Source organism: Meles meles, chromosome 6, assembly GCF_922984935.1.
Source record: "Meles meles chromosome 6, mMelMel3.1 paternal haplotype, whole genome shotgun sequence".
Taxonomy (NCBI): Eukaryota; Metazoa; Chordata; class Mammalia; order Carnivora; family Mustelidae; genus Meles; species Meles meles.
Genome location: NC_060071.1, coordinates 138,335,224 through 138,346,490, shown reverse-complemented (window position 1 = coordinate 138,346,490; position 11,267 = coordinate 138,335,224).

The following is an 11,267-nucleotide window of genomic DNA, read 5'->3' as shown; positions in this document are numbered from 1 at the left end:
TCCACACTGTAATCCTCTCATCTCCACTCCCTCTTGGGGACCCTGATGCAAAGTCTATGAGGCTATCCCTTCCCTTGGTGCCAACCTCCAATTGCTCATTAGTCCCAGCTTCCAAGGAGTCAACACCCATCTCTTAGGACCTTTTCTGGGATGTGGCAGCCTCCAAACTCTGTGGCGTGGAGAAGCAACCAGGAGGCCCTCTGAGGGGGCATGTCCGCCACTGGGCCTCTGAGTTCTCATGGCGTGCTTTCCCTCAGTCTGCCTTCCTGAGCAGAAGCATCCACATGACCTGATCTGGCTTCCCTTACTTGGACTTCCTGTGCGTGAAGCTGGACCGCTTTCCCTGTACCCAGCCCTTCGGCACCCGCCGTGGGGTTACAGGGCCTGTCCCTGACCCCATACACCGAGAGGCAGGGCTCCCTGGTCAAGGAGAAGCCACAGGGGGTGACTTGTTCTAAAGGGGCTCAGGTTGGGGGATGTAGCTTGACATGAGCTCCATCAAAACCAGAGCTCTCTGTTATGCTCCTGCTCCCTTTGAGCAGAGCTTCTGTCCCCCCAGGGCCCTGCAGCTAGCCTGGTCAGGTCTGGATTATTTCAACAGACGAAAGAGAAAGACAGCCCCTGATTGCCGAGGCTGAGCCACACATCTACGGCTTGAGGGTCCGTTCCCTCATTTGTAAAACAGGGATAAGAATTTTAAAGTCCTGGGACGCCTGGGTGGCTCCATCAGTTAAGCGTCTGCCTTCAGCTCAGGCCATGATCCCAGGGTCCCAGGATCGAACCCAGATCGGATGCCCTGCTCAACAGGGAGCCTGCTTCTCCCTCTACCTGACACTCTCCCTGCTATGCTAATGCATTCTCCCTCTGACAAATACATAAATAAAATATTTTTTTTAAAAAAAGGAATTTTAAAATCTTACAGCTGTCATGAGTGAGATGTGCCCTGCACATAGTAGGTGCCCATGAAACAGGAGCTGCTGTTGGCTATCGCTGCATCTGAGAAAGGCACGGAGAGGCGGGGGAACACATTTGTAGATTCCTCTGAGGCTCCCTTCCCTGCAGCCAGGCCCCGGACAGACAGACAGACAGATGGCTCTTCTTGCCAGCAGGGAGGCTGTGGCTTCTTGCCCTGTGCAGGTAGCAATGTAACCCTGCCGGGGTCCAGCCCCTTGCTCTCCTTTTCCTGCCAGAACCTGGTTCCCTCGCCATGTGTCTCTTGGATGCCTTCAGTGATCCCAGACTCCTGGGAGCTCCTCCCTCAGACCCTGGATGGAAAATGGAAGCAGAAACCCACTTTCTCCATCTAGATTCCCACCCACCTGACAGGCTTCCGTGGCTGTTTCATTAGGGTTTGGATTCTGAGCTCTTGCTCAGAAATATGCCATTTCAGGCCAGTGATTCAGAGTTCGGGTCTAGGACGCACGGCTGGGTGAGGCCTGTCCTCTAAGAACGGTCAGCATGCCCACGGACGCACGTATGTCTGTGGAGGGACTGGCCTTGTTCCTAAAATGTCCAACCGAACGAAAGAAGCCTGTTTTTCCTCCTTTGCCCATTATATCCCAGGAAGATTGTTTTGAGTTGGGGAAGAAGGAAGTTTTAAAACGAGATGAGGTGAGGCCTGGGCATCTCTTCCTGTGGCCCTATCCGTGAGTGGACCTTCGGTGGAGAACCAGTGAGTCCTGACACTGAGGGGACCTTAGAGATTTTCAAATTACATAGTGAGTGTGTGTGTGTGTGTGCACATGGTTCACATTTTCATGGGGTTTCTTAAATATTTTATTTATTTATTTGGCGGAGAGAGAGAGAGATCACAAGTAGGCAGAGAGGCAGGCAGAGAGAGAGGGGGAAGCAGGCTCACTGCTGAGCAGAGAGCCTAAGGCGGGGCTTGATCCCAGGACCCTGAGATCATGACCTGAGCCGAAGGCAGAGGCTCAACCCACTGAGCCACCCAAGCGCCCCTGTGGGGTTTGTTTTGTTTTTTTTTAAGATGATTTATTTGAGAGAGAAAGAGAGTGTGCATGAGAAAGTGCCCGTGGGGAACAGGGAAGAGACTGAGGGAGAAGGAGAAGCAGGCTCCCCACTCAGGCTTGATCCCCAGACTGTGGGATCATGACCTGAGCCAAAAGCAGGCGTTTAACTGACTGAGCCACCCAGGCGCCCTGCATTTTTGTGTTTATTGAAGTATAATTTACATGCAGTAAAATTCGCTCTTTTTAGATACAGCATTATAAATTTTGGCCAACTTACACAGTGATATAACTACCATCAAAAACCAAGATAAGGAGTAATTCTATCACCCTCAAAAGTTCCCTATGGTTCTTTGTAGCTAATCCCCTCTCTTCATTCACCTGCTTCTGACAACTATGTATCTGTTTTCTGACCCCAAATTTGCGCCTTTTTCTGAAAGTCACAGAATGGGAATCATACAGTATGTGGCCTTCTGAGTCCAGCTTCCCTCACTTAGCAGAAAGCACACTGTTGCATATATAAATAGAACGTTCCTGATGTTTTGTTTTTAAGCATAAAGAAACGGGTGCTGAGGCGGAAGGCAGAGAGGAGGTCAAGGAGCAGGGCCTGGAGTCCAGGTCCCTACTCCCAGCCACGCCGCGAGCTTGTTGGTCACAACTTCTTCAGTAAACAGTGATTTTTAAGTCCCCCAGATCCCCGGGCTCGTCTGAGAGAGCACATGATGTCACTGAAGAGAATGCATGATTATTCATCTACCAGAAGCTACTCACTTGGAAGCCAAGGGAAGCAATGGTGCCTATCAGAATGAATCTTTATTTTTCAGTTAGCAAGTAGTGCTTTGTAGACCACTACCAATACCTCTGGAGCTTTCCCAGTCTTTTTGCAAATAGATTAACACAGGATAATGAAGTGATAAGCTATACCTGAAGCAAAGTGTGGGACAGACCCCAGGGACATAGGGATCTAGGGTAGAGTGGTACAGCCATGAAACCCAAGCCATGAGGAAGAGATGACCTGTTGTTCTCTTGGTCAAAGACCTCAAAATCCAAAAGTTTCAAATAATTGAAGGTTTATAAATATCATTATGAATTCATGAATTTAAATATATTTGATGTATTTCAATCTATCTCATTTATTATCTTTATTGATATCGATATCCAAAGTGTCCCATTTGGGGTAAGAGCCTCTTCATGTTGGCTCCTGAGTCCTTTACATATAACCTGGAAGGTCTTTGATAGCTTTGTTATATGATATGGCAAAATAACCCAGAATCATCTTGTATATTTCCTGTCTCATACCAAATTCCATGTGAGTGAATGTCTAATGAACGCTTGGCCATAACATCAGGGGGTCCTGTGGTAGACTTTGCCTATGGAAACTGAGTCTCCCTGCCTCCTGACTATTAGAATTAAAAATTCCCTTAACAATCAATTAGCCTGGAGTCTTCATTCTACAGAAAAGGAAACAGAGGCCCAGAAATATGAACTGACTTACATAAGGTTACACAGGCCTATGGATTAAAAAAACTAGGCCTCCAGAATCTCAATCCCTTGTGCTTCCCAGAGACCTACCTCTCCTTACATGCCGTCAACCCACCTACTCAGGCCCTTCCACTCGGGCCACATCCCAGCCTTTGCTGTGTGCGCTGAAAAGTAGATGCAGAAAGTCAATGTACCCAATCTCAAAACTTACTATAAAGCTGCAGTAAGCAATACAGTGTGGTACTGGTGTAAAGATAGACATGTAGGTCAACTGGATAGAGTCAAGAGTCTAAAAATAGGTCCATATATTATGGTCAGTTGGTTTTTAACAGGAGTACCAAAACAATTCATTGGGCTAAAGAACAGTCTTTTCAAAAAATGGTGCTGGAACAACTAAATAAAGTTGAAGAATTAAGTTGGACCCATGCATCACACCATATAAAAGTGAATTCAACATGGATCAAAGACATTAATACTGTAAAAGTCTTAGAAGAAAGTATGGAAACAAATCTTCATGACTTTGGAATAGACAATCATTTCTTATATAATACCAGAAATGCAAATAACAACAACAACTAGGAAATTGGGTTTCATCAAAATTAAAAACATTTGTGCTTCAAAGGATACCATCAAGTAAGAGAAAAGACAATCCCTAGATTGGGAGAAAATATTTGAGGATTATACAATTGACAGGTGCTTATATCTATAGCATATATCTCTTAAAACTCAGTAATAAAAAGACAACACAATTAAAAGATGGGCAAAGCATTGATATAGACATTCTTCAAAGGAAATATGTTCAACAAACCCATGAAAAGATGTTCAACACCATAAATCGTCAGGGAAATGCAAATCAAAAACAGTGCAATACCACTTCACACCCACTGGATAGGCTATAATGAAAGAGACAGATAATAACAAGTGTTGGTGAGGACGTGGAGAAACTGGAATTCTCATACACTGCTGGTGGGGATGTAAAATGGTGCAGCCACTTTGGAAACATTTTGGCATTTCTTCAAAAGGTTAAACATGGAATTGTTATATGACCCAGCAATTCCACTCCTAAATATAACCCAGAAAAAATGAAAACATCTGACCATACAAAAATTAGACACTAATATTTATAGCATTATTCATAATAACCAAAAATAGAAATAATCCAAATGTCTGTCAACTGATAAATGCATAATCAAAATATGATATATCCATATAATGGAATATTATTTGGCCATAAAGAGGAATGAAGTATAGTAGATACTTATATAATATATATATTATATAAGTATAATAGATACATAGTACAACATAGATGAGCCTTGAAAACATACTTAGTGAAAGAAGCCAGTCACAAAGGACCATATATTATATGATTCCATTTATTTTCAATGTGCAGAAGAGGCCAATCTATAGATACAGGAAGTGGATTACTGATTGCCTAGAGCTAGGTAGGGTAGGCCAGAAGAGGGGGCAGAAAAGTCATTACTAATAGCCATGAGATTTCTTTCAGGGGTGATGAAAATATTTTAAAATTGATTGTGGTGATGTTGCACTACTCTATGAATATATTTAAAAACATTGACTTGTACGCTTTAAATTAGTAAATCTCTCAGGCCCTGGTCTCAGGGTCCTGGGATTGAGCCCTGCATTGGGATCTCCAATCATCCGGGAGCCTGCTTCCCCTCCTCTCTCTGCCTGTCTCTCTGCCTACTTAAGATCTTTCTCTCTGTCAAATAAATAAATAAAATCTTTTAAAAATAATAAAATAAATGAGTAAATTGTATGACATCTGGATCACATTCCAGTAAAGAAGAGAGAGAAAGAGAATGGGAGAGGAGAAAGTGGGAGGAGAGGAGGGATGGAAGAAAAAGGACAAAGAGAAGGAAGAAAGGAAGGAGGAAGGGAGGAAGGATGGGAGATGAGACAGCTATAGATCAGAAAGAAATCCAAGCCTGATTTTCTAAGTCGCCAAGGTGACTGCCAAGAGAGCAGGGCTAGTCCCTAGAGAGCGTGGGTGGAAGTAGGCACAGAGAACTTTGAAATCCTACCTAGTTGCAAGGACAGGGTCAGCAGGTAACAGGTCATCCCAGAGCAAGTGGTCTATTTCAACTGTCTCTGTCTGCTCTGGGAATTCAAGCCCTTGAGCCCCGCCTTGTAAGGAACTAATTAAATTAGGTGGATTAGTAGTCTGGTGGATAAGAAATCCACTCAACACACTCTCCTACATCCAATATGAGCCTTGTTTCCCAAAGATTTAAGTCCTAGGGACATTCAAACTATAAGAGAAATGCCCTTGATGGAGTCCCAAGACTCTGGTTCTGGTCTTGGATCTGACACAATTAGCTGTGTGGCCTTAGGCAGCTCATGGTACCTCAGGCCACCTGAGGCAAATGTTGAAAATAAAGAATGCCAAGCCCCACCTCCAGAGGTTCCAAATCAGGAGGTTGGAGCAGGACCCCAGGAATCTCCATTTTTAGTGAGTAATCCTATCTGCACAGCAAAGGAAATCATCAACAAAATGAAAAGGCAACATACTGAATGGGAGAAGATATTTGCCAACTCTAAGAGGTTAGTATCCAAAATACATAAAGAACTCATACAACTCAATAACAACAACCAAAATAAGATCCAATTTAAAAATGGACAGAGGACTCAGCATCAGGGAAATACAAATCAAAACCACAATGAGATATCACCTCACACCAGTCAGAATGGCTAAAATTAACAAGTCAGGAAATGACAGATGCTGGAGAGGATGTGGAGAAAGGGGAACCCTCCTCCACTGTTGGTGGGAATGCAAGCTGGTCCAACCACTCTGGAAAACAGCATGGAGGTTCCTCAAAATGTTGAAAATAGAACTACCCTATGACCCAGCAATTGCACTACTGGGTATTTACCCTAAAGATACAAACATAGTGATCCGAAGGGGCACGTGTACCCGAATGTTTATAGCAGCAATGTCTACAATAGCCAGACTATGGAAAGAACCTAGATGTCCATCCACAGATGAATGGATCAAGAAGATGTGGTATATATACACAATGGAATACTATGCAGCCATCAAAAGAAATGAAATCTTGCCATTTGCGACAACGTGGATGGAACTAGAGCGTATCATGCTTAGTGAAATAAGTCAATCGGAGAAAGACAACTATCATATGATCTCCCTGATATGAGGACATGGAGAAGCAACATGGGGGGGTAGGGGGATAGGAGAAGAATAAATGAAACAAGATGGGATTGGGAGGGAGACAAACCATAAATGACTCTTAATCTCACAAAACAAACTGGGGGTTGCTGGGGGGAGGTGGGATTGGGAGAGGGGGAGCGGGCTATGGACATTGGGGAGGGGAGGCGAACCATAAGAGACTATGGACTCTGAAAAACAACCTGAGGGTTTTGAAGGGTCAGGGGTGGGAGGTTGGGGGAACAGGTGGTGGGTGATGGGGAGGGCACGTTTTGCATGGAGCACTGGGTGTTGTGCAAAAAGAATGAATACTGTTACGCTGAAAAAATTAATAAAAAGGGAAAAAACAAATAAAAATGGACAGAGGAACTGAATAGTCATTTTTCCAAAGATGTACAAATGGGCAACATGTACATGAAAAGGGGCTCAAGATTGCTCCTCATAGGGGATTGCTGTTATCAAAAAGGTAAGAGATAACAAAAATTGGTGAGGATATGGAGAAAAAGGAATCCTTGTGCACTGTTGGTGGGAATGTAAATTGGTGCAGCCACTATGAAAACAGTACAGGTCTACCTCAAGAAAATGAAAATCGAACTCCTATATGATCCAGTAATACATACCCACTTCAGGGTATATATCCAAAAGAAATGAAATCATTGTCTTGAAGAGACATCTGCACTACCATGCTCATTACAGCATTATTGACAATACCTAAGACATGGAAACAACCTATATGTCCATTAAATGGATGAACAGATAAAGAAAATGTGGAAAGAAAGGAAATATACATAATAAATAATAATATAATAAAGAAAACATATATAAAATATTATTAAATCATAAAAAAGAAGAAAATCTTGCCATTTGAGACAACATGGATGGACTTTGAGGACATTATGGTAAGTGGAGTAATTCAACAGAAAAGACAAAGACTGTATGATCTCATTTATATGTGGAATTAAAAAAAACAACAACAACAACAACAACAAAGAAACACAAAAACAGAGAACAGATTGGTGATTGCCAGAGGCAGGGATGGGAAATGGGGGAAATGGATGAAGGTGATCAAAAGGTACAAAGTTCCAGTTATAAGAAAAATAAATTCTGGGAAATCTACTACAGTTAACAATACCATACTATATATTTGGAATTTGCTAAGAAAGAACTAAACTTATTGTGGTGGTCACTTCACAATATATACATATATCAAATCATTATGTTGTACACCTAAAGATAATACAATGTAATATGTCAATTAAATCTCAGTAAAACTGGAGAAAATGTAATCTTAGGTGATTCTGATAACACAGTCAGATGTGAGCCATTGGACTCGATGCTTCCTAGGGGTCTTTCATCCTGAGAACTGTATGGGAAGAGGGTTTGATTGAAGTTCAGAAAAGACATGTAATTCCTGTCTCCTTCTCCAACCAAAGATGGAGGGTAAAGGCCTATGTGTTGCAGCCTGGCTATACCCAGAATTTCTTTAAACCAATTCCATCCCCCTCCACTGGTTCTCTGCTTGTCACTCTCACAAAGCAACCAATCTTGGGTTCCCCTTCTGGAAGAAATGTCCCTCACCTGGGGGTCGAGGAGACTCCATGTATGCCCGCAAACACTCATGCATATAACCATGAGCCAATCTATTGAGTAGTTAAATGCTATGTGTACAAGACTTTGCCAGCTTGAACCCACCGAGCCTGCAGATGAATCCATCAGGTCAGAAACAAAGGGAAAACCCTGAGATCAAACCAAATGATAAATTACAAGTTGAATCAGTGGCTGCTCCTCTCATTCCACTGTGGATCATGTCATGAGCTCTTTGGACATGCTCAGTGGTTGGCAACATCCACATACATGAACACACACAACATCTGCCAGGCCCCTCCCTGGTCAGGCATAAGGCAGAGGGGACCTTGATACTTCTCCCTCCTAAGTCTGTAGCACTAAGGCTTGTGACGGTACTCAGGAGTCTGAGCCTTGGGCTGGAGAAAACCAACTTTCCTTTTGGCTCTCCCACATGGTACCATCTGGCAAAGCCCACAGAACTTATGCCAGTTCACTCACGCAGTGTTCCAGGCCATTCCCCAGTTCCCTGCTGCTGCTCTCACCCTGTCCACAACCCAGCCTCATGTTATGGCAGAATGGGAAGGACCACCCAGCAATTGGCCCCACAGAGGAAGGAAGAATTGGCAGAAAGCAGAAGAGCATCCCCCCTCCCAAAGAAGATAGATGGGAATGAGGCAGGATTTGGTAGCTGACCTGACAAATAACCCAGGGGACTGTTCTAATGGAAGGCACATCCTGGGACATTTGTCTATAAATATTTATTGACATTGGCCATGTGACAGGCATTGAGCTAGCTGCTAAGCTTATACGGTTGAGTAAAAGTGGCCTTGTCTTCAAAGACTACACCTTCCAATAGAAGATACAGACATGTAACCAACCAACTGGGACACAGGGCAGAGGGGTGCAGCTACACATAAAATGTAGGAGGAAGAGAGGAAGAGGGTGGCATGAAATTTTCTGGCCTATTTAGGGAGAAGTGAGTGGACCCCTGACTGGAGCATGCAGTATATGGAGGCCTGCAATGAGGGTGAAGGAAGAAGAAAGGTCAGAGCTACAGACCAAAGAGGTCATCATGATAGCTCAAACCAGGGCAGGGGCTGGCAGTAAAGAGGGAGAGAGGGGACAGACTCACAACATGCTGGGGGAGATTATAAAGCACCACAGTAACTCAACGAACATGAGGGTTGGACAGGGAGAGAAGAGATAAGGGTATTTCAGAGGGATCAAATCAGGATGGAAGAAGGCTGTGGGGTCAGAACACCTAAGACCTGGTCCAAGGGGCATGAGAACAGAGCTGGCAGGCTAGGAGCAGGCTTCCTGAGAATAAAGGCAGTGGGAGGGGGAAAGATAGGAGGTGATGTCTGAAATGGCATTTCAGACTTTATTATTTCAGAGGTGGAGCAATTTGGGATCTGGCCATGGGAGTAGTGGAACTGCAGAGGAGGAGGCAGGCCAGAGGGAGGAGGGAAGGGTCGTCCTAGTGGATATAGAGGCCACTTGGGATGACAGGGGGAGGCAGAATGGAGGAAGAGCATAGGAGGTGAGGACTAAAGTCCTTATCCCAGGGGACTCTGGAGAGGTGACCTGGAGGTCCATAGATGAGGGACTGAGGATGAGGAGAGGACAGACTGCCAGCCAATATTCCTCGGGATGGAGAAGGGCTCCTGAGCAGAGTTCACTCTTCAGTGGCCTCAAGACAACAGTGAGAGGGGATGGGCATACCAGTCTCCAGCTTCATCCAGATTGTCCTCAGAAGTACAGCTGGAATGAAACATCCTCCACCACCTCCGCCACTTCTAGAAATAAAAGCCAGTTCTATGGGAAGCCAACGTGTGTGTGGTGCTCTGCACAGACCTGGACTTTAGGCTGGATGACTTCTGCTCAACATCTCATTCTCATCTGCCCTGTTCCACTGTGGGAAGGGGTCCAAGATGGCTGGAAGCGCCCCCTCCTGGTCTTCAAAGGCCATCTGGTGGGACGGCCTCTTGGGAAGCAGTCTGAGCACATATGCCTTTAATTTTTTAAATTAAAAAATTAAATTTTTTTATTTAATTAAATAAATAATTTTATTTATTTATAAATAAATATGCCTGGTCAGGCATAAGGCAGAGGGGACCTTGATACTTCTCCCTCCTAAGCCTGTAGCACTAAGGCTTGTGACGGTACTCAGGAGTCTGAGCCTTGGGATGGAGAAAACCAACTTTCCTTTTGGCTCTCCCACAGGGTACCATCTGGCAAAGCCCACAGAACTTATGCCAGTTCACTCATGCAGTGACCCCTCTGTGGGGCTCAAGGTGAACAGGGCTCTTACCAAATTCCAGTCTCCATTGCACTCAGCTAAGGACAGCTCGCCTTTGTTTGTGGCTCAACTGCCACATGCTTGCTTTCCTTTTCACAAAAGCAATACAGGTTTTATTCTCCCTGGTTTTCTATTTAGGACATATCCTCCAAGTCCCATAAAACCCATTTAGATAGTCTCTGTTTGGCTGCATAAAGGTGGGCACCTATACACATTGACCCGCCACCTATGGAGTTCCCAAGAACAAAGAGAGATCCTGTTGTTCTCTTCCCCAAAAAGTGCATACTGAGCCTTCATCAAACAGCATCATCCTGGGATCTACAATAGAAATAAAATAAAAGATGACGATTTATAGCAGAAGGACCCAGCTCCCCAACACAGTAAGGTCATTCCTTTAGTGTACCATTAAAGAAGCAGACGGGTTAGGACAGATCCGTAATTTCATAGAATGTTTCCTGCACGAAGCATAAATGCTTTTTAAACATTTGGAACGGAATTACTTGCAGAAATGTCATCAACATGAGTATTCCTAATGACACAGCTTTGTGATACAGGGAGTTTGTAAAAGCCGTGCGGTGGTCCCAGGACATGTGCAGCCTCGGAGAGTAGGTATCTGTCAGTTGGGGGTTCTCAGCACGATGGACCCGAGGCTGCCCTCTTCCAGGCCCTCAGTGCTCCTAACCTGCTCCACTATCCCTTGGGAAGGATGAATGATCTTCAAAGGAGCTCTAAAATCATGCAAATTTCATTAGTAATATTAATTTACACC